The sequence below is a fragment of the Phascolarctos cinereus genome, unplaced genomic scaffold (assembly GCF_003287225.1).
Source record: "Phascolarctos cinereus isolate Bilbo 61053 unplaced genomic scaffold, phaCin_HiC Scaffold_4;HRSCAF=312, whole genome shotgun sequence".
NCBI classification, from domain to species: Eukaryota; Metazoa; Chordata; class Mammalia; order Diprotodontia; family Phascolarctidae; genus Phascolarctos; species Phascolarctos cinereus.
Genome location: NW_027555847.1, coordinates 602585565 through 602608746, shown reverse-complemented (window position 1 = coordinate 602608746; position 23182 = coordinate 602585565). Strand labels below are relative to the sequence as shown.

General features: G+C 35.1%; 1 protein-coding gene and 1 long non-coding RNA gene across 2 annotated transcripts in view; one reads left to right on the top strand and one right to left on the bottom strand.

The window, feature by feature from the left end:
* RSPO2 (R-spondin 2) overlaps nucleotides 1–23182 on the top strand; it is a 259264-nt gene that overhangs the window by 174560 nt on the left and 61522 nt on the right. The window lies entirely within an intron of this gene.
* Nucleotides 14414–23182, bottom strand: part of LOC110196827 (uncharacterized) — a 54528-nt gene continuing 45759 nt past the window's right edge. The window contains exon 3 of the long non-coding RNA XR_002321325.2: nucleotides 14414–14995. This is a non-coding gene — a long non-coding RNA (uncharacterized LOC110196827). The remainder of the gene's footprint in view (nucleotides 14996–23182) is intronic.

Here is a 23182-nt window from a genome sequence, read left to right as displayed (position 1 = left end):
CTCCAGAAGCATTTCTGTAGATTTTAGGCCAGGGTGGGGAACCTGTGGTCTTGAGGTCAGTCACATGTGGCCTTTTGACCAAATTTGTTCTGTAAAATTTGGATTCAGTCAAAAGGCTGCACTTAAGGATCTGTTTCACACTTTTTTATCATGTGATCTGAGAGCATCAAACAATACTTTTCCTCCTTTTTGATGAGATAAGGTAACTTTCTAAAGCTGACTTAGGTTGATGAGTCCTGTACTTAATATTTACAGGGTTCTATTAGGTAAAGAAACAATATGATATAGTACAGAAGTGTCAAATATGTGGCCCACAGTACTCCCAAGTGTGGACCAACTAGATTAAAATGTAATTGGAAAATATTTAACAAAATAAATAAAAATACAGTAAAGTGTAGATAATATTACATTTTAAAGCTAAGTCAATATGTGTTGGGCGGGACACATATTGTGTGTCCTTATGTGTGGATTAATGACAACACTCCCTCCCCCATTTCTATCTGAGTTTGATACCACTGTTGTGATAGATAATGACTCCTTAAATCAAGAAAACCTGTGTCCAAGTTTCACTTCTGACATATTGGCTATGTACCTTATTCAAGTCAAGTCAGCAAGCATTTATTAAATTCTTACTATGTTCAAGGCACTGTGATAAGCTCTGGGAATACAAATACAAGCAGATAGTCTCCCTACACTCAAAGGGCTTACATTCTAATGGGGGAAGGTAACTTCTAAAAGGAAGCTGAAAAAGATCAAGGGAAAGATCAAGGCAGGGATGTGGGGAAGATAAAGTTAATTGGCATGAGGGTATTTTTTTCAGTTTTAAAAATTTTAAGACATTTTATTTCCCCCAATTACATGTTTGAAACAATTTTTTAACATTTGGGTGTATTTTGTAAAGTTTTGATTTCCAAATTCTATCACTTCTCCCTTCCTCCCTCCATGAGATGGTAAGCTGTCCGATATATGTTATACATGTACACTCATGTAAAACATTTCTGTATTAGTCATTTTTAAAAGAATACTGAAACAAAAAAAAAGAATAAAAGAGTAAAAAATAATATACTTCAGTCGTTATTCTGACAATATCAGTTCTTTCTCTGGAGGTGGATAGTATGCATCATAATAAGTTCTTTGGGATTGTCTTCGATCATTATATTCCTAAGAATAGCTAAGTCATTCATAGTTCTTCATTGTACAATATTGCTGTCACTATGTACAATGTTCTCCTGGTTCTGCTCACTTCACTTTGAATCCATTCATATAAGTCTTTCCAGATTTTTGTGAAATCATTCTGCTTGACATTTCTTATAGCACAATACTATTCCTTCACAATCATATACCACAACTTGTTCAGCCATTCCCTACTGGGCATCCCCTCAATTTCCAGTTCTTAACTACCACAAAAAAGCTGCTATGAAATTTTTCTTGTGCAAATAGTTCTTTTTCCCTTTTCTGATCTCTTTGGGATACAAGCCTAGCAGTGTTGCTGGTATTTCTGGACCAAAGGGTACGCACACTTTTATAGTCCTTTCAGCATAGTTCCAGAATTGTTCTCCAGAATGGTTGGATTCATTCACACCTGCACTTACAGTGCATTAGTGTTCTGGTTTTCCCACTTTCCCTCCAACATTCATCAGTTTCCTATTGTCATCTTAGCCAATCTGATAGAAGTGAGGTGAAACCTCAGACTTTTTAAATTTGCATTTCTCTAATCAGTAGTGATTTAGAGTGTATTTTCTTATGACTATAGATGGACTTAATTTCTTTGTCTGAAAACTGCTTCATATCCTTTGACCATTTACCAATGGAGGAATGACTTGCATTCTTATAAATCTGGTTAGCATGAAAGTAATTTAGAGAAGGTCTGGAGGAGATAGGAGTAAGGGCCTGGAAAGGAATGAAGATATGATTGGCCTGGGAATCCTCCTTAAAATGGAGATTCTGAGAAGAATCAGAGAGATAGGCACAGGGACAGAAAATACTTCCAGTGTGTGGCATCTGTGAATAAAGTGGATAGAGTGCTGAGGCTGGAGTCAGGAACACTCATGTCTTCCTGAGTTCAAACCCAACCTCGGACACTTAAATGGCTATGTGATCCTAGGCAAGTCACTTCACCCTGTTTGCCTCAGTTTTCTCACCTGTAAAATGAACTGGAAAAGGAAATAGCAAGGCACTCCAATATCTTTGTCCCCCCAAAATCCTAAAGGAGTCTTGAAAAGTTGGGCACAACTGAAAAATGATTAAACAACAATGAATATTTTAAATAGCTTTAGACTCCTCAACTTTTCCTTGTATAGATCTTAGTAAACCTTTATTTTTAGCTTTTATTTCTTATAATTGACTTCTACTCATCTGCAGTATGACATGGAGTTGAGGGTACAGTGAACAAAAAGCAGTGTGTAGGCCTTGCCTATAACTAGCAATATCTGTTTTCAATTTTATTATCATACTGTGCAAGTGAATAATGAAAGCATTCGTATCTTTCACCCATTTCATGTGCATTTGTGGTTTCCTCATTTTAGTCATTAGCATCATATGCCTTGAATTATTTCCAGTAGGTAGGCTATTGGTATTCTGAGTTTTTGCCAGTGAATTTTGCCTTCTTGTAGTACTAGAACACAAAGGAGCACTACTCATTCTTCTGTCCTCATCATGAACCTGATCATCATGGTAGTCTGTAGTTAAATGCCCAAGTCACTATTCTTCTGTCTGATTTTTCTTTATTTTTAATATATGGAATAAAAGCATTTCCATAGCAGTACAATAAAAAAGATGATTGTACATGAAACTGCAAATCTGCTATGCACAACTTGCAATTGCTTTCAAATACACAACAAAATTATGATGTAAATTTCTTTTTTTTTCTTCCCTCCCCTCCTGCCCTAAAGATGGCTACTATTAGACACAAATAGGTATACATATGTAAAATTATTCTAGGGGGCAGCTAGGTGGCACAGTAGGTAGAGCACCGGCCCTGGATTCAGGAGGATCTGAGTTCAAATCTGGCCTCAGACACATAACACTTACTAGCTGTGTGACCCTGGGCAAGTCACTTAACCCCATTGCCTAGGCAAAAAATAAATAAATAAAATAAAAATTATCCTATACAAACCTCTATTTATCAGTTATTTCTCTGGATGTAGGTAGTATCGCCATAAAATGGAAATGGATAACAGAAGGGATTAAAAATCAGAATCCAACAATATATTGTTCACAAGAAGCACATTTAAAAATGAAAAACAGACAGAGTTAAAATGCAGGATTGGAATAGATTTTATTATGCTTAATCTGATGCAAAAAAAGCAGGGGTAGCAATCATGATCTCAGACAAAGTTATGGCTAAAACAGATTTAATTAAAAGAAATAAACAGGGTAACACATTTTGATAAAAGGTACTGTAGAAAATGAAACAATATCAATACTGAATCTATATGTACCAAATACTATAGCATCTAAAATTTTAAAAGAAAAGTTAAATGAATTAAATGTGGAGATAGATAGTAGTACTATAATAGTAGAGGGCTTTAACCTTCTCTCAGAACTAGATAAATTTAATTAAAAAATAAATAAGGAAGAACTTAAGGAAATGCATAGAATTTTAGATAAACTAGATATGATAGATATCTGGGGAGAATAGAAAGGAATACACCTTTTTCTCAGTGGTTTATAGTACCTTAACCAAGATTGACCATATATTAATACATACACATTTTATAGTTAAAAACAAAAAAGCAGAAATATTAAAACTATCCTTTTCAGATCATAATGCAATAAAATTATATTTAATAAGGGACCAAGGAAACATATGATAAAACTTATTGAAAATTAAACAACCTAATCTTAAAGAATGAGTGGTTTAAAGAACAAATCATAGAAACAATAATTTCATTAAAGCGAATGACAATATTGAGGCAACATATCAAAACCTATGGGATACAGGAAAAGCAGTGATTAGAGGAAATTTTATATCTCTAAATGTTTACATCAATAAAATAGAGAAAGAACAGACCAAGAATTAAGTATGCAACCAAAAAAACTAGAAAAAGAACAAATTAAAAATCCCCAATTAAACACTAAATTGGAAATCCTAAAAATTAAAGGTGAGATTAATAAAGTTGAGAGAAAAAAACATTGAATTAATGAATGAAACTAGATGTTGGCTTTATGGGAAAAAAACAAAATAGATAAACAATTGGTTAATTTGATTTAAAAAAAGGAAAAAAACCAAAATAATTTTTAAAATGAGAAGAGTGAATATATTACCAAAGAAGATGAAAATAAAGCAATTATAAGGAGTTATTTTGCTCAATTATATGCCAATAAATTTAACAATTAAAGGGAAATGGGAAGAATATTTACAAAAATATAAATTGCCTAGATTAGTAGAATAGGAAATAGAATATCTAAATAGGTCTAGTTTAGAAAAAGAAATTGAACAGGCCATAAATGAGCTTCATAAAAGAAAAGCCCCAAGACCAGATGTATTTACCAGTGGATTCTATCAAACATTTAAGATAAGCTAAATTCCAATATTAAATAAATTATTTGGAATAATAGGTAAAGAGAAGGGGATCCTACCAAACTCCTTTTATGAAACAAATATGATACTGATACCTAAACCAGGAAGAGTAAAAACAGAAAATTAAAATTTGTAGACCAATTTCATTCATGAATATGGATGCAAAAATCCTAAATAAACTGCTAGCTAAAAGATTATAACAATATATTACAAAGATTATACATTATGATCAAGTGAGATTTATACCAGAAATTTGGGAATGGTTTAACATAAGGAAAACTATTAACATATCATAATTAACATCAATAATAAAAGTAAAATAATTCACGTGATTGTATCAATAGATACAGAAAAAGCTTTCGATAAAGTTCAGCACTCATTTCTATTAAAACACTTGAAACTATTGGGATAAATGAAATTTTCCTCAAATTGGAAAAAAAAAAGCATCTATCTAAAACCACCAGTAAGCATTATTTGTAATGGGGGATAAATTGGAGACCTCCCCATACCTTTCAGGTATGAAACAAGGATGCCAGTTGTCACCAATATTGCTCAATATTGTATTGGAGATCCTGCCTGCTTTTTCTTGAGTATGCAAAGGAATTAATTTTGTATTGAAAATTTCTTTTTAAAATTGGTATTTATATCTTTTGTTCTTATATTACCCAGATTTCTCCTATATACTTCCATCATCCCTTATAACAGGGAATTTTAAAAAAGAAGAGAAGAAAAAATTTAATAATCAATAATTTGAAAAAAAAACTGATATTATAATACCATGTTTCACTCTTGTGTACTCTCTGCCTCTGAAAAGAAATGGGAGAAGACACCATCTTATATCTCTTGTTTGGGGCTTTTTGTTCTGTATCATTTTGCAACATTCAATTTTGAGTGTTTTGTGGTTGTTCTTTCTGTTTAAGTAATAGTCATTGTATATATATTTTCCCTGACTCTGTTTACTTCACTTGGTATCATTTCACCTACGTCTTTCCACGCTTCTTCGTATTCATCATATTTGTCTTTTGTGATAGCACAGTAATATTTAATTACACTCATATAACACAATTTGTTTATCCATTTCTCAATGTATGGGCATCTACTTTGTCTCTAGTTCTTTGCTACAGCAAGAAATGTTGCTGTAAATATTTTGGGGTATATGGAGCCTTTCTTTTCTCATTAACCTCCTTAAGATATATGCCTTTTGGTAGAATCTCTAGGTCAGAGGGTATGGACATTTTAGCTACTTCATTTGCTAAATTCCAAATTGCTTGTTAGAATGGTTGTACAATTTTTTTTTTTTAGTTCCAACAACAATGTATTACTGTGTCTGCTAATTCCACAACCTCTCTAGCATGGACTGTTCTCATCTTCTGTCTTTTTTAACAATTTTTTTTGAGTGTGAGGTAAAGACTTTATCATTGTTTGAACATTTCTCTTATTATTAGTGATTTGAAACTTTTTCATGTGGTTGTTGAGTGTGCAACTTTTTTTGGGGGGGACGACTCTTAGTTCTTATACCTTGACCAATTATATATTTGGGAATGGCACTTGACCTTAAATATTTCTATTAGTTATCAATATATCTTGTATACCAAACCCTTATCCAAGAAATGTGATACAATTCCCCCTCCCAATCAGCCACTTACTTTCTTATCCCAAATACATTAATTTTGTTTACACAGAAGCTTTTTAATTTCATGGAATCAAAATGATCTGTTACAGATCTCTGTGCCTTCTTTGGTTAAGAATTCATCTGCTACCTATAGTTGGGCTTTTTTTCATTTCATATATTTATTTTATTTTTTAATTTTTTTTGTTACATTTTAAACTCCAAAATGTCTCCCTCTTTCCCTCCCCACCCAGCACTACAGAAGGCCAACATTTGATGCAGATTTATAAATATATGTGAAACCATATTATGCATATTCCTATTTATCATTTCATTGTTTGGAGGTAGATAGCATCTTCCTTCATAGTTCCTTTATATTGATATGAATAATTAGTAGTACTTAGAATAACTTGTTTGTTTGCGATTATTCTTTGAACAACATTACTATTACCATATATAACATTCTTTTGGTTCTCCTCACTTCATTTTTCATTATTTCATTCAAGTCTTTCCATGTTTCCCCCCCCTAAAATTAACTATCTTATCATTTTTTACAATGCAGTTATGAAAGATTTATGATCTACTTTTCTTCTACTTGTATTATAATGTTATCTTTATTCAGGTCACATATTTCAGTATCTTCATTAGTCTCATATTCACATCCACAGGGAGAATATAAAGGCACTTTTATCTTCGGGCCCACAGAAAGAAATGGGAGTAGGATGTTCTCAATGGCAATACAACCTCTGGTTTTCTGAAATTTTCTTAGTATGCTCAGTTTTCCTTTAAGAGAATTGCATATACAATTGTCAATAAGCAAATTTGTTAAGTGCTTATTTCATGCAGAATACTATGTAAGCCATAGGGTGAATGTTCAATCACATATTGAATCCAAGTTTGAGCACCTACTCGGTGACTTGCACTGTGTAGTGCTTGTAGTAGGGCAGCAGCTAGGTGGCAAAGTGGATAGAGTGCCAGGCTTGGAGTCAGGAAGAGCACTTGTCCCGAGTTCAAAGCGGGCCTCAGACACTTCGAAGCTCTGTGACCCTACGCAAGTCACTTAATCTTGTTTGCCTCCATTTCCTCATCTAAAAAATGAGCTGGAGAGAGAAATGGCAAATCACTCCAGCATCTACCAAGAAAACCCCAATGGGGTCCCAAAGAGTTGGACATGACTCAAAAGGACTGAGCCACAAGTGCTTGTAGTGCTGTGTGTTTATAAAATAACCAGGAGACCTAGGCTTGCCTTCAAGGAGTTTATAATCTCTATGTAGAAGCTATGTAAATATATAAGCAGTTAAATTGAGAACAAAGCATTATTTGGCCAACTGCTAAAGTTGAATATCAACAGATCTTAGACAATTGGGCTGCCGTCTAATTAAACAGAAAGTTGTATATCTGTTAAGTGAAATAGACCAGTGGTTCTCAAAGTTTGTTCTCAATATTTCTTTATACTATAGAAAATTGTTGAAGATCTGTCTCAATTTTTGTTTATGTGAGTTATATTTATAGATATTTACCATATTAGAAATAAAATCTAACTTTGAATTTGTAGGCCCTCTGAAAGGATTTCAGAGACCCCCAGGATTATCTGGACCACACTTTGAGAACCACTGTGCACAGATTATGGCTACAGTGAAAGAACAGCATTTGCAACAATCAGAAGAAGTACAAGGGAGACAAAAATCTGAAAAACAAATCCAGTACCTTAGATGTGTATACACAAATGCCTAAGATTTAGGGTAGAAAACATGAAGGACAATAGATTTTAATGCAAAGAGGCAAATTTGAGTTTCATAGGTATCACTGAGAGAAAATCTGGGAACCAGAAGGAGGAACCATGAAATTATTTGTGTAGATATCAATAAAAGGATAAATAGAAATAATTTTGCTGTTGGTATATATTATAGACCACCTACACAGGAAGAGGAAATGGAGGAGGAATTCAGCAAACAGATCACAAACCTTGCACAGCAGCATGATATAGTAGTGATGAGAAGCTTCAGTTATCTGGACATCTGCTGAAGCTCTCTCCGCAAAAAGCAGAATTGCTAATAACTCTTTGACTTATCTAAATGATAATTTCATACTTCAAAAATTGAAAGCCTACACAGGAAATTTTTCTCCAGACCTGTTTCTCACTAATAGGGAGAAACTAGTTGCTAGGATGTCCTTGATAGAAACGTTGGGAGGCAGAGTGGGCATAACAACTTCCTACTGGGATATTTACATTTTTTCCAAGAACTGGTCATAACAAGCTAACCTTATTTCCCTTTTATAGTTAAACAGGGGAATGCTGTAGAGATAGTTTACTTATATTTATTAGCACAGTATTCACTGAGCATTTCACATTATTCTTGTGGGAGGACTGGACATATGTGGAATAGATGATAGCTTAATTAGATAGATTTGAAGCGGGTTGAATTGCTGGACTCAAAATAGTCATAAATGGTTCAAAATCAACTTGGTGCAGAATATCTCTGGTGGAGCGTACCCTAAGGATCTGTGCTATTTGACATTTGACTTTTAGCCCTGTGCTATTCGACATTTGCACTATTTGACAATGACTTTAGATAAAGGCTTAGCTGACACTCAGTTTATTGATAACTCAGAGTTGGAGAGACTAGTGGACAAATAGAATGACAGTCAGGATCCACAATATCTTGAAGGTTAAAACACTAGAATGATTCTAGAATTCAGTAGGCATAAATATAAGTTCTTACACCTAATTTCCAAAAATCAACTTCACTAATGCTCAGAAGGAGGATGCATGCTCAGGAGCTTGGGAAAAGATCTGAGAGCTTCAATGGGCCTCAAAATCAATGAGTCATCAGTGTAGAAGGATAGCCAAAATATAGGGATGAAATAAAATATCTAGTATTAGCATATATGCATGTGCATGTATATAAGTGCATATACGTATACGTACATGTGTATATGTATAGCCATGTATTTGCAAGTGTGTATGTATATGTGCACAGACGTATGTAAATGTGTGTGTGCATTGCTGTTATTTTTTTCTGTATCTTTGTTATCTTCTTTTTTTTCATCTACCTTGAGAAGTGATCTTTCAGTGCCCTCAAAACAAAATAACTTCAGTATAGACTTCTTCTGTATAGATATAGTCTAAATCATTTTCTTTTTCCATCTTGGTTTAATTTGATGTTCTTTCTACTTCCTCAAGAAAGACATCCAGGACCATGATGTGTTTGTATCTAAATGTGGTGGCTCCACCATCCTTGACTGAATAATTTGTTATAAAAATACTTACAGATCTTTTCCATTTTTTATTTGTTGCTTTCCTTTTTATCCTTAAATGCTCTTGTGATAACTTTGCTTAGTTGGGTGTCTTGCCAAACTTTATACTTAATTTTCCTTCCATTGCTCCTTAATGAAGTGATGCAGCTCATAAACTTCCACTATCCCTCTCCCCAGGACATTACAAATGAGTTATAGTCTGGATCTGGTGTTACCCTTGGCAGCCATCTCTTTTTGCTTGGCAGTAAAAACTTAAATGTTTTCTGACTAAGATAGTTCGGGGGTGCTTTTGGTCCCTGGCACTAGAATTGGAATCAGGAGGACTTGGATTCCAATCCCACCTCAAACACTTACTATCTATGTGACCTTGGATAAGCAACTTTATCTCTTTGTGCTTTAGTTTCCTCATTTGTAAAATGAGGGGATTGGATTTTAAGGGGATTAAGCCTGTAAGATTTGCATATAGCTCTAAATCCTTGTTATGGCAATAAATTTATATCATTTAAGAAGGAGTATAAAGAGTAAGAAGTATAAACATGAGTAAGGCACTTAGATTCATTTTCCTTACTTGTAAAATGGGAATGATAATAGCCTTTACTTCTCAGAGTTAATGTGAGGATTAAATGAGATATTTTATATGTAACTGGTTTGCAGACCTTAAAGTACTGTATAAATGCCAGTTACTATAACTATTACCATTACTACCACCACTACCACTACTACCATTATCATCACTACTACTACTATCACTATGACTACTACAGCTATTACTACTACTACTATGACTACGACTACCACTGCCACCGCCGCCACCACCACCATTACTACTACTACTACTACTACTACTACTACTACTACTACTACTACTACTACTACTACTACTACTTTCTTCTCCCTCATGAATTTTTAAGCTCTGTGCCAATATTCACTTTATTTTACATCAAATTCCTGTGGGGGAGAGGTTGGGGACGAATGAAAATAGTTCACATTGTAGCTGTTTTAGTTTCATGTGCTATCTCTTATACTTATAGGTTTTGCATTCATTTTGATATTTGTCCTAATAAGCTAGTGACCTAAATTGAGTTGGGAAAAATTAACACATTAATAACAAGTCATTTGCCATCTGTTAACATACAACCAATTAAAATTAGGAAGGGGAGGGGCAAGGTAAAGTGGGAAAGATCATTGATCCTAGTTGAAGACCTATGTTAAAATGCACCTGCAACATTTTGCTTTGCGACCTTAGATAAGTCACTTAACTTGGGCCTTAGTTTTCTCATCTTTAAAATGGAGGGATTTAAAATAAATGATCTGTCAGGTCCCTTCCAGCTCCATACAGTTTGACCTAAAAGTCTTACTCTAGCTGTAATATGTAATAGCAGTTTAAGCTATTACAGTTTAATGCTACACTAAAAATTACTGGACACTATTTAGGATCCTTTAGGTGGGAAAAAATGGTTTAAACTTGCTGAAATGCTTAAGATTACAGATTCAGAATTGGAAGGAAACTTAAGTCCATTTAAGTGCAAATTCTTCAAGTGAGGAAACTGAGGCTTATGGAAATAAAATGACTTGCTCAAGGTCACACAGGCTCAAAACTGGCAGAATCTGAATTCAGACTTGGAATTAATCCCTGCCAAGCCACAGCTAATACAGTTATACCTTTTTTCTTTTAGAGAAAAAGTTTCATGGACAAGAGGATAAGCTACATGTGTTCCCTGTGCTCTTCTATAAAAAGATGATTTCTTGTGGGAGTCCTTTCTCTGATGTTAGGTAGAGAGAGTGTAGCTAATTCGAGTGACTGATCCTGTCCTGTCACATGTCCTTGTATTGTGTATCTGAACCATAGAATATGATCCATGCAACAGTAGTCTGCTTTAACTTAATGCAAAACATAAAATGGATGGTTTGAGAAGTTGACAATGTCACTCCACTGGTTAGAAAACAAAAGTGCAAATACCTAACTACAGAACTATGACAGAAAGGGCATGCTCACCTGACCCACTCCTTTATAGTAGGCCAAATGTATGATGAATTTGCTTTAAAAAGTTTAAACGAGGCATCACCTCAATTCCACTGCACATCTTAATATATTTAATCCTATTCCATGAAGTTCAGTGATTTTTTTTTTTACTACTCCATTGGTATTTGGTTCTGAATTATTTTTCATTCAGTGTGAACAGTGAATGCCCAATGAAAGCTGATTTACCACGTAGTTATAATTTTCATTCATTTCCACAGCACATTTATTTTTTTTGTGAATTAATGGCTTCAGATTTTCATGCAGAAGAATGTTTCATGTTGTTCTGCATATTCTATTTGACAGTTGCTACATTGTTTTCTTTGTCTCTCAGCTTGTGTTTATTTCACTGCTTTTCAAACAGGCTGATGAAATCTTGTCAGCTAACTGGTAGTGAATTTCTATGTCGGTGCCAAATTGCTTTGATGAAATTGAGCATGATTATCTTGAGCCAGACTCCATTTGGTTCTAATACTTTACTATTTTCTATATTGAAAAAATTGGAGCATTTGTCTGCTCCTGGAGAGTGATGGCCAAAGGTGTGAGGAACAAAGATAGGTCAAATACAGTGAGCAGAAATTGCAGTTTAAATTCCTCATGAACCTTTGTATCAAAACTTGCTGGTCCACACATTTAACACTTTTCTTGTTTCACCGTCTGTTTCTCTTAACAAAAACATATAACGTCTCCTTCCATTCCTTTGCTCTTCACTGTAAATTGGGGGAAAAAAACCTACAAATGTACAGTAGGATTTGACCATTTAGTTGTCTAGAAAAATCAAATTGTGTAGTTCTTTTGACCTGTATTACCTACAAAGAAAAGCAAAGGCCTCTGGTACTATGATGTGGTAATTCTTTGTCAGAGAAATATGGTATTATGCAACATCTTAATTTTAGGTCTGTGGAAGTTTTGGTAGTTCAAATTTATATTATCACTTCAAAGTTTGCATAATATTTTCCAACAATCTTTTGATGTAAATAGTTGTCCCCATATTGCAGATGAAAAGATGGATTCAGTGTCTAAGTGACTTGTCTAAGTTGCCTAACAGAGCTGTTATATGAGTCCATGTTTCTACTGATTCCCAGTCTGCCACATTGTTTCCTGAAGAAAATTCAGGATGTAGAAACAAACAGTAGAAATGGGTGGGGACAAAGGGAGAAAAATGTAAACTCAAATATAAATTTGTAAAGGCTACAATACCTAGAAATGAAACCTACTGAGACTTAATAGATGCTAATTACTTGATGATATTGTTGTATCCTTAAGTTGAAACTGTTACCCTTGATGGGAAGTTATTCACTTGTAGCAGATGCCATTAATGAAGAAAGATGGAAGATTAAAATTTGCTGTTATTCCTGCCCAGTTTAAGTGACAGGCATTTGTTATGTGCATATTTTGTTTCAGGAACTATGCTAGGTGCTGGTTTCAAAGACAAAAGGTGGCTTCCATGGACTCAACATGTCTTACTTCCCAGTTTCCCCCTGCAATGACCTCAGGCTTCCATTCCATTTGCATTCAAACTTGTTGATTTCCAACCAGAGTTCCAGGTGGTTATAGGAAGGGAATGATAATAGTTATGCTCCAGACTTGTCCATCTAACACCCCTACCCCTGAAAATCATGCTTCCTAGAGGAGTATTTCAACCTTGGAATTCACACGCAGGAATAACCCTCAGCCTCTATGGCTCCTCCCTCTGATTGGATTATTCTTCCCAGAACCTTCATCTGTAGAAAGCTCCAAGACCTGTTCATTTCTCACCAGGCTGAAATTAGGACTTCTCCATCAGATATTCTTCCACCTCCCCCCTTTCAGCTACCTTTTATATGTTGTCTTTTCCCGTTAGATTATCAATTGCTTGAGGAAAGGGACTATCATTCTTCCTGTTTGTATTCCCAATGCTTAGCATATTTCCTGGCACACATGGTAAGTGTTTAATAGATGCTTGTAGTCTGACAATTCCTATCATCAAGGAGCTTACATTCTATTTGTGGATGAAACATGTATATGTAATATCTGGTTACTCTCAGGCTCCTATCCATGGAGTGGATTTATCACATAAACCCATTCATAGTGGCTTCCTCCCTCAGAATTGAAGTTATGAAGTTACTTTTTTTATGCCCCTATTTAGGGAGCACACATCTCTAACAGTGGGCCAGGCTAAGGGTTGAGCTCTCAGCCCTGTTCCAGGAAAGATTGTTTTCTCCTGTGTGACTCCCATTTCTGCCTTCATGCCACAAACAGAGGGACATCAGGAAGCATAATAACTAGGTGGACCACAGGTGGTTATGAGAAATAATGTTAATTCTGACAAATGTATTCTTTACTAGAATTTTTTAAAAAGCATGCACAGTTAAGTGGAAAAAAGGCAGGGGCTAGGTGAGGGCATTCAGTTCTTTCAGTGCTCCTGCTGCTGGAATGATCATCTCCTATAAAAAAAATCGCCCACTTCTCTGCTTGTCTATTTATGTAGAGGTCATCTTTCATGATCTTTTTTTTTTTTTGGCTAGGCAATGGAATTAAGTGACTTGCCCAGGGTCATACAGCTAGGAAGTGTCAAGTATCTGAGGTCAAATTTGAACTCAGGTCCTTCTGACTTCAGGGCCAGTGCTGTATCCAGTTCGCCACCTAGCTGCCCCCATCTTTCATGATCTTAAAGAAATATACTGAATATATGGCAGATATTCATTGATTGCTCCATGGAAAGAGGCCGCTATCTCTCTCTCCAGTTCTCCTTGTTCAGTCTAGAGTGAGGGTCTCCAAAACTCCCACTATACATTGTTATTGAGAACTGATCTATTAGATTTCTCTATTCCCAAACTGGGAAGAACTACAAATCAAATTTTTGTGGCCAGCCAATCCCTTGCTAGAGGTTGTTACATAAACAAATGAGTAAATGCACTATATGTACAAGGAGTAATGTGAGGTGGTTTTGAAAACATAAACTAGAGCCATATTGGTTTTAAATGCCAAAGGACTTCATATTTTAACTTAGTCATGGTAGGAAGACACTGAAACTCCTTGAAGAGAGGAATGTCATGGTTCAAATCTTTGCTTTAGGAATATCAGTTCAGTGACTGTGTGAAGGATGAAATGGAGAAGTGATGCAGGGGACAGTCATCAGAAGCTTATTGCAATAGTTCAAGTCCATAAATTCTTAGTGGAAAAGAGTAGAGATGACAGAGATGTAGGGATTGAATAAGAATCAAGAATGACTCCTAAACTGTGAATCCAGATGATCAGATGACAACTAAGATCCTTTCCAGCTCTTAATCTGCAATCCCATGATTCTGACAACAATCCGTGAGGCAGATAGTGTGAATAGTTATCTCCAGTTTTATAGACAAAGTGCTGAATGACTTGTCCAAGGAGATTTAGTTAGGATAAATCACTCACCTTCTCTGAGCCTCAGTTTTCTCATCTTTCAAGTAATTTTAAGGTGAGCTGGTGGTTCAGTTAGTACTGCTTTCCAGCTCTAGAACTTTGCTAAATTATGGGTTGGTCTTTAGGGCCCACCTGCATTAGGCCTGGATGTAGAGTATTATCTTCTTCTTGTGGAATAGCCGTGAAGAGTCACATCCTAGATCATCTGTAAAAGACAGAGGTGTGGTATACTGAGCTAGATTCAAAAGTTAGCTATGCCACTTAATAACTACCTATTAGCAAATTACTTTAGCCTTTTGGGCCTCACCTTTTTCATTTATAACAAGAGGTGATTGTGCTTGAAGAGCTTGAAATCCTCTATGTCTCATATTAACCTATAATTCTGATCTGAAGGACCATCTTCTTCCAGGTAAATACATAATCTGTTTGAGTGACTGAATATCACCTTTCCTGGTATCGTTCCCAGGTCATGAAGTTTATTGAAAGAGTATACATAGTATAAGGCAGTATTCTGTTGCACATCCTAGAATGTAGGTGTAATTTAATCCACATTGTTCAATATCCATGCATGATTTGTGCATTTCCCTTTGGGCATAAGTGCCTAATCTATAAATATAAGAAGGAATACAAGTTAAGCAGAAAGACTGACTCGGATCTTCCCTCAAAAGGCAAAATTTTGAGGGCCAAAAATGATGTGTGTCAGCATTTCAAAAATTGTGACTTATGACGATGAAGTTATTAAAGATTTGAAAAACTAAACTTTAAAGGCTGATGCAGTTGAAATTAAAGAAAGGACCAAATGTTGGCAGAATGGAAGAAGCAAACCATAAAAAATTGTTGTAACCAATTGCTTAATGAACACTTGAAGCAATTACATTAAACAGATTTGAAATTCTACTAAAGAACTTCAACAGAAAGCTTCAGTATAACTTGTGATTTTATAGTTGATAAGATAATAGTTATTTGACTGAGTATCTTTTGTTTTTACCAAATGTTTCTTTGCAAATTTAGCTTTTTAAAGTTTTGGCATTTGTATGTTTTTTTTTAGTTGATTTTCTTCTCTGAGAGTTTATGCGGATTTTGTCTCCATTTCTAGCCGTCTTAATGGTTCTATCCTGTGATACTTTAAATCTCCTTTGCTAGACCCATATTTTAGGAACTATTGAGGCAGATGGTGAATAACTTAGTGCCAGGGTAAGACTGTGGCATAATACATCCATGGAACATGAATTGGAGGGTGAAGTATTCCTGAAACTCACCAGCAGACTTAATTAAAAAGTTGCTCAAGTCCACATCTCTGTATCATCTCTTGGGATTCTTAAAACAGGATCTAGGGTAGCTTTACTAGTGTTTTTCTTTTTTAAAGCAAGCAGTAAAAATAGAGAACCATAGCCAGGGGAGAGATGAAGGCTGAAGGGGTGAATCCCAGGGGGTTGAGAAGGGGATTAGAACCTTGTGGAAAATTTGCATTTCTGGCCAAGTATCTCTGTAAAACTAACTAAATCTCTCTCGCTCTCTCTCACACACACAGACACACACACTCACACATGCATACAGACAGTTTAGCTGGATTTACAAAAGAAAAACAAACTAGTATTTTGGATTTCTACTTTCTTGTGGGTAGTGTCCCACATCTTTGTAACTGCCAAACAGAAATGACCACCTCAATGATTTCAAGGGCTGAACTTAGGTGGAGAGAAAACTAGTTCGGCAGTGTAAGGAATGCATGTTGGACAAAGCTATTTTTTCAGGACTTGCACTTATATGGCTCTAGGGAGAGCTGTGTTCTCCATGATTGTAGGTGAAATTACTGACATGAGAGACTGCAGAAGGTGAAAATTCCAGAATAATGAAGGACTATATCTTTGGGAAGGCTGGGCTTTAAATCAAGCCTCCTCCATGGAAGGCTTCCATTTTGGTTCCATTGCTATCTGAATTCAACATTCAAACTCATCTTGGACTTTGCAGATAAAGTTTAAAATGGAAGATATTCAACATGGCCACCTTTATCCAGGAGTTTTGCCTTTAAACAGAAAAGGCATTTTGTCTCTGAAGAAGCCCTTTCAGGATGTGGTTTGTATTGGCCACATTACAGAGTGCTAATGAGAACACTGGAATTAGAGATTCTAGTGTTGATATTCATGGAATATGGTATAGGATGCAGAACAAATGGTTGGCAGTCAAATTATTTGGCATTTAATACCTTACCTTATTTCCATGCTCAGGTCTAGGTGGTTTTGTTGTATTGATCAGTAAAATATTTTTGAGATATTGCTTTATTTCATTAACTTCTGTTATATCTACAAAAAATCTTGTCTGGATTTATGCATTCTCTAAGTGCCAGCTAAACAAAGTCCACAGACCCTCAGTGTTGAAGTTAATTTAATTAACTCTATATGGCAGCTGTTTAAATTAATCCATGATAATAAGTTTTAATGCCATGAGCCCTTTGGTTTAGTATCATTGATATTTTTTTTTTCCATTCTGCCTTCTAAAAAGCTTTTGAATGATCAACTGTACCAACAAGCCATCAAATGTATTCATTTTTGGAAACAAACACTTCATGGCTGTTTAGAAATCCAGAGAGCTTACATGGGGAAAGTGAGGGAGGTTTCAAATTTCTGAACCATTCTGCAGAAAATGAAGTGATAACAGTTCCTGCTGATGGCCATATGACTCCATAATAACTTGAAGAGGGAAAAAAGAAATGTTTGTTTATGCTTGGCTAGAGCTAATAACAAGTAAAAGCTATAATCTCATTTTTGCTAACAAACATGTTTCCTTTCCCCATGCTCCTTGATCCCTTGCTTAGAGACAAGTCGGAATATCTTAAAATGTTCTCTCTTGGAGAAGGAAAAACAAAAATGCATTTTATACTGATCTGAGGATTTGCTTCAGTTCTTTCCAGTTGACTTTTATAATAATAATGATAATAAATAATAATAATCAAATCCAGAGTTCTTCCAATATTTATATTGATAAGTTCAAAGCTTTTTAGTAGTGCTTTATTAGCACTGTATCTAGTTTGAAAATGAATAGGAATAAGAGGAAAGGGAAATCGAGTAGCCAAGGGTCACTTATAGGAACTTATAATTGAGAAGATTTTGTTTCAACTGCTCAGTTTTAACAACATCAGTTTATAAGAACATTTTTCTCTCTGAGACTTGCTGGATATGTTTGGCACCAGCACACACAGAGTTGAGCTTTTGTTCTTTTTCAAATGCCGTCCAGAAAGGGTTGCCAGACCCTGCTCTTATTTTCTCCAATGCAGCATGTATCCAAATCTGTCACCATGCCCTCCGCAGAAGCTTACACTTCACTGGAGAGAGCTGGAACAAAAATTGCTCTTTTTTCCAGTCCCACAGTATTTTGAATTTTATTTACTCAAGTACTTTAGGAAGAACTGTAGCCAAAATCAGGTGAACAGGCCAATCTTCATATGGTTTTATTGATGGAATATTAAGTGGTGGCAACTTGGATTTTGTGTGTCCTTGGTAGCTAAACTATAACAAGACACATTTATCTAATTCTCTGCTTTGGATTTCAGTAGTTTTTTGGTTTGTTTGTTTGCTTGTTTGTTTTCAGTTGAGGCAATTGGGGTTAAGTGACTCACCCAGAGTCACACAGCTAGTGAGTGTTTTGTGTCTGAGGCCAGATTTGAATTTAGGTCCTCCTGACTCCAGGGCCTTTGCTCTATCCATTGTGCCACCTAGCTGCTCCTGATTTCAGTAGTCTTTAAGGTGAAAATGAAGATATGAATTCTAATCTGATAAGTAATCCTGCAGGTATGATAATATTTGAAGGCAGTAATGCATTTGATCAAGATATAAGGGTGATTAAAAGAGATTTTTGCGTTTGTGTGCTGCATGCAAAACGTAATATCTAGGGGAGAGTATTCTGGGAGACTTTGTTTATCACCCCCTAGCTAAAATTCATTTCTATCTGCCTGCTAGGAAGAGGTAAGAACCACCAGGAGATGAATGGGGGGGGCACCCTCCCCACTCTTTGCTTGCCCTGCCCTTCTTCCCTTGGTATCTGCCTGTCTAGAACCCAGCCAGGCTGCTTGACTGTTAATACCACTTAGGTGAAATGGAAGTCACCAACTATATTCCTTCCAGTGAAGTGGAAGACCACCAGAACTTATGACCTAACCTGCCATTGCCTTCTAAAGTCCTCCTGACATTACCATCTTCCCTACTTTTAAGCCTTTCAGACCACAGGACCAACATACGATCTGTTGTTGCAACCTGAGTCTTGCCTTGCAATATGCCCTGCCAAGAAACCCTTAGAATTGCCCCTGAACTTTCTTTTAAGTATCTTCCCTTCATTGCAGTATAAATTCCTTGACAGCAGGGACTAGTTCACTTTTTTGTATTTGTATCCTCAGTACTTAGTACATACTTGGAATATAGTAAGGACTTAATAAATGCTATTTTTTAAAAAAAGATTTAGTTACTTTAATTTTCATTTTTTATTATTAAGCATTTATTTTTTTCTGTCTCTCCCACCACCTAAAAATAAAGAAAAACCTTCGTAGCAGCTAGAGTCAAACAAAACAAATTTCTGTGTTGGTCCATGTCCAAAAATATGTCTCATTCAGCAAATTAGTCTATCACTTCTCTTTCAGAAAGTGAATATAATTCTTCATCTTCTGTCCTCTAGAATCATGACTGATCATTCTTTTGATCAGAATTCTTGAGTCTTTTCAATTTTTATTTTCATTTTTAAAAGTTGTTATAGAATAAATTATACTCACTTCCCTCTTCATGGTCTTCCCAGGTTTCTCTGAAGCCACCCTTTCTTAATTTCTAATAGAAAGTAGTATTCTATTACATTCATATACTATAATTTGTTCAACCATCCCCCCAAGTGATGTGGTTACCCTCTTCAGTTGTCCTGACTCTAAGCCAGCGCTGCATCCACTATGCCATCTAGTTTCAGTGGGTCAAAGGGTGTGTGTACAGTTTTTCAGCAGGATAAGAGTATCTGTGCCTTAGAAATATGATTTTAGCAGTTATATGGAAAATGAATTAGAGAGGAGAGATATTAAAAGAAGAAATACTGATTAGGACACAATTAAAATAATTTATAAGAGAGATTATGAAGATTCAAATTGGATAGTTTTAACTACTTATAATCCATAGAAAGGAAAGATATAGATACCTCAAATGAGGTAATGCATGAGTAACCATTTTTCAGCCTTTTAAATATTTTATATTGTTCAGCCTCATATAATATATATGTAAAATATTTGTCTTTTTATGAGTTTAAGAAAAAGAATCATGTTTCCTTCTGTGCCCCCTCTGAGTACTCTTTCTTCTTTGTATTTCACATTTTGTTGATTTTGCTACTTTCATGTTTTTGTAGCTATGATATGAGCTTTTATTTCACTTTAATTTGGAGGTATCTTTTATATTTGTCCTTCCTTATATACAGTTATAGTTTGTTTTGCTGATATGACACAATCCAGCCATTTCCCATTTCCCATGATTCCCAAACCCAAAGTAGTTTTCAGTTTTTAATATTATAGTTAAAACTATTATCATAATTATTATATGTTGCAAAACTGACTGGCAAAAAAGAATGTCACTGGGGCAGCTAGGTGGTGCATTGAATAGAGCTCTGGACTTGGAGTCAGGAGAACCTGAGCGCAAATCCAGCCTCAGACACTTAACACTTACTAGCTGTGAGACCCTGGGCAAGTCACTTAACCCCGATAGCCTCACCAAAAAGCAAAAAACAAACAAAAAAAATGTCACCAATTCAAAGTTCCATTACCAATGTAATGCCATGAATTATACAATTTCTCACTGGTTCTTTAATGAATCATTAAAGAAGAAAGTTTCTTGTGATTAATAATTTGCTCTTTCAAAAATTACTTGTTCATATTTTGACCATTTGTTATTATGCCCTAATTTTGAAGCATTATTTTTTCCAGATTTATATCTTCCGTATAAAATTTTACATAATATCTGGATGACAGATTTTATGTGGTATATTTGCTGCAATTTTTTTCTCTGCTATCCTCTTCCTTTTGGAGGCATAGCTTTTGTTTGGAAAAAAAAAGTTATTTTATTTACCGAACTCTATCCAGCTTGCCCATTAGAATTTAAGCTTCTTTTTTTGCAAGTAGGAATTATTTCATTCTTTGCACTTTTATCCCCAATGCCTGGAACATAATGGCTGTTTAACAAATATTTGCTGATTGATTATCTCTAGTTTCTTCCATGTGTTCAATGACATTCTTCTCCACTATTGAAAAATTTGTAATCCCTCCTTTCTTCTGTTTTTGCGATGTTTTTCATCAATTAATATAATTGGATTTTTTTCAGTGTATGGTGTGGAGTATGGGACTAATGCCATATTGGGCCTATTCCAATGCAATTTTCCCCAGATATTTATTAAATAGTGAGTGATTGTTTTCCTTAGTGCTTTTTTTTCTAAACTTCAGTTTAGTAAATAATAATTTATAGAAAGTATGGTTCTGGATTTTCTGTTGTTTCATTTAACCGTTTCTTTTCAAAAAATAGTTTTTCCCCCCATGAATGAAGCTAAGTTTTACTGTATGGCAGAATTCTGCCATCCAGTACAACTCTATATCTCTACCCCTTTAAATCCTTTCTTCAAAGTTCAGTCCAAGTGCCACCTTCTCTGAAGCTGTCACTGTACACTGCCTGCTTTTGTGATAAAAAGGCAAAATTGATGTATCCTGATTTTTTCTTAGCTTGGAAAATAGTGAAATGTGGACATAGTTTATTATTTCTTTTCAAGTGAGCTCCAAAGTTAAGGCATGAATAACTTAAACACTGAGATTTAATTTTTGGATTCTTGCTTGTCAAAATTAGATATCTTAAGAAAGATAAAATGAGTATAGCTTTAGATCAGGTAGGGCCCATAGAGGCCATATAGTATAGCTCTAATTTCATAGAAGAGGAAAGTCTCTGGAGGTTAAATTGGCCTCATTGGTCACCAAGTATGTAAGTAGCAGAGAAGAGATTTGCTCCCAGGTCTTCTGCTTCTAAATTCAGTGTTCTTTTCCAGTGGACCATGCTGCCTATGGAAGGTAATTAGAAATATGAAAAGCAAATGTCTATTTGTATATAATCACAATATGCAGGAAAGTGCTGCATGCTGAAACACCTACAAATCTGGGAGGCATGCATTAAAAGATCAAGCAGATAGAGCTAGGTTAGTGCCCTTTGGAATGGGGGAGACTTCTGTGTATGTGGCAGGCAAACTCCTTGGTAATGGTTATTGTAATTGATATTCCATATTGACCCTTTTCTCCTTAAAAATGTTATCTATCATCAAAGAGAAATTTTAATCCATTTAATTAAACTTCTTACCAGTTGCCTACTATGTGTGTTATTCTATGTTACAGATAAAAAATAAGGATTAAGTAAAAAGTGTCCCTACCTTCACAACCCTTATAATTTAAAGATAAATGTGAAATAAGAATTATTTTGGAAATGACACCTGGTTGCGGGATGATATAGTATAAATAATTTTTTAAAAAAGGAAATGGAAGAAGTATAATGGATAAAGTCCAAGAATGATCACTAATATAAGGAAATAAAATAAAAAGCTATGGAGTATTATAGATCATTTCATTAACGACCTCTGAATTTCTTAGTATGAGAACTCCCTCCCCTAAAGCAAATCACAAAGTATTCAGGATTCACTGTGAGAGAAAGTAACTTCCCTAAGGCTTAAAGAGATTGAATAATTCACCCATGATCATAGCTGGCAAGTGTCATAGCTAGAGCTAGAACCAAGGACTGCCTAACCCCAAATCTAGCACTCTACCCATTATACCATGATGCCTCTTAACTGGAGGTTATAATGACATCTAAATAGAGCTAAGCAAAAACTGAAGTCAGAACCTACAATTAAAAATCTTTTATGTGAAGATAAAATAGAATAGAAATAGGTATAAGGTTGGGGTTTTACCACTCCATTAGCATAATCACAAAAGATCCATTCTTCTCAAATTGATTCAATCAGTTGTGCAATTATAATTTGTGAATTAATTAATCATTAATCATAAATAATCCTAGAAAAAATAGGTCTTTTCAGTGGATGAAAGCAAATACCACCATAAAGATTATAGCTTGAGATTGGCTGAAAGATTTGGATATAACTGTGGGTGTATGTATAAAAATGTCAATTAGCCTAGTGATGAGTTCAGTCAAACAGTGGGTTAGTCTAGTGATGAGGAACTCCAGTTTGGATGATTTTAGTTTAAGTCCTTGAGAAATTAAAACTCTTGAGAGCAATGGGGAAGAGACAGTTTCAATTTCTACTCCCCTCCCCACCATCTACCATGTTATCAGACATACTGAACTGATAGGAGAAAAGCATCCAAACAGAAGCAAAGAGACACACACTCAGA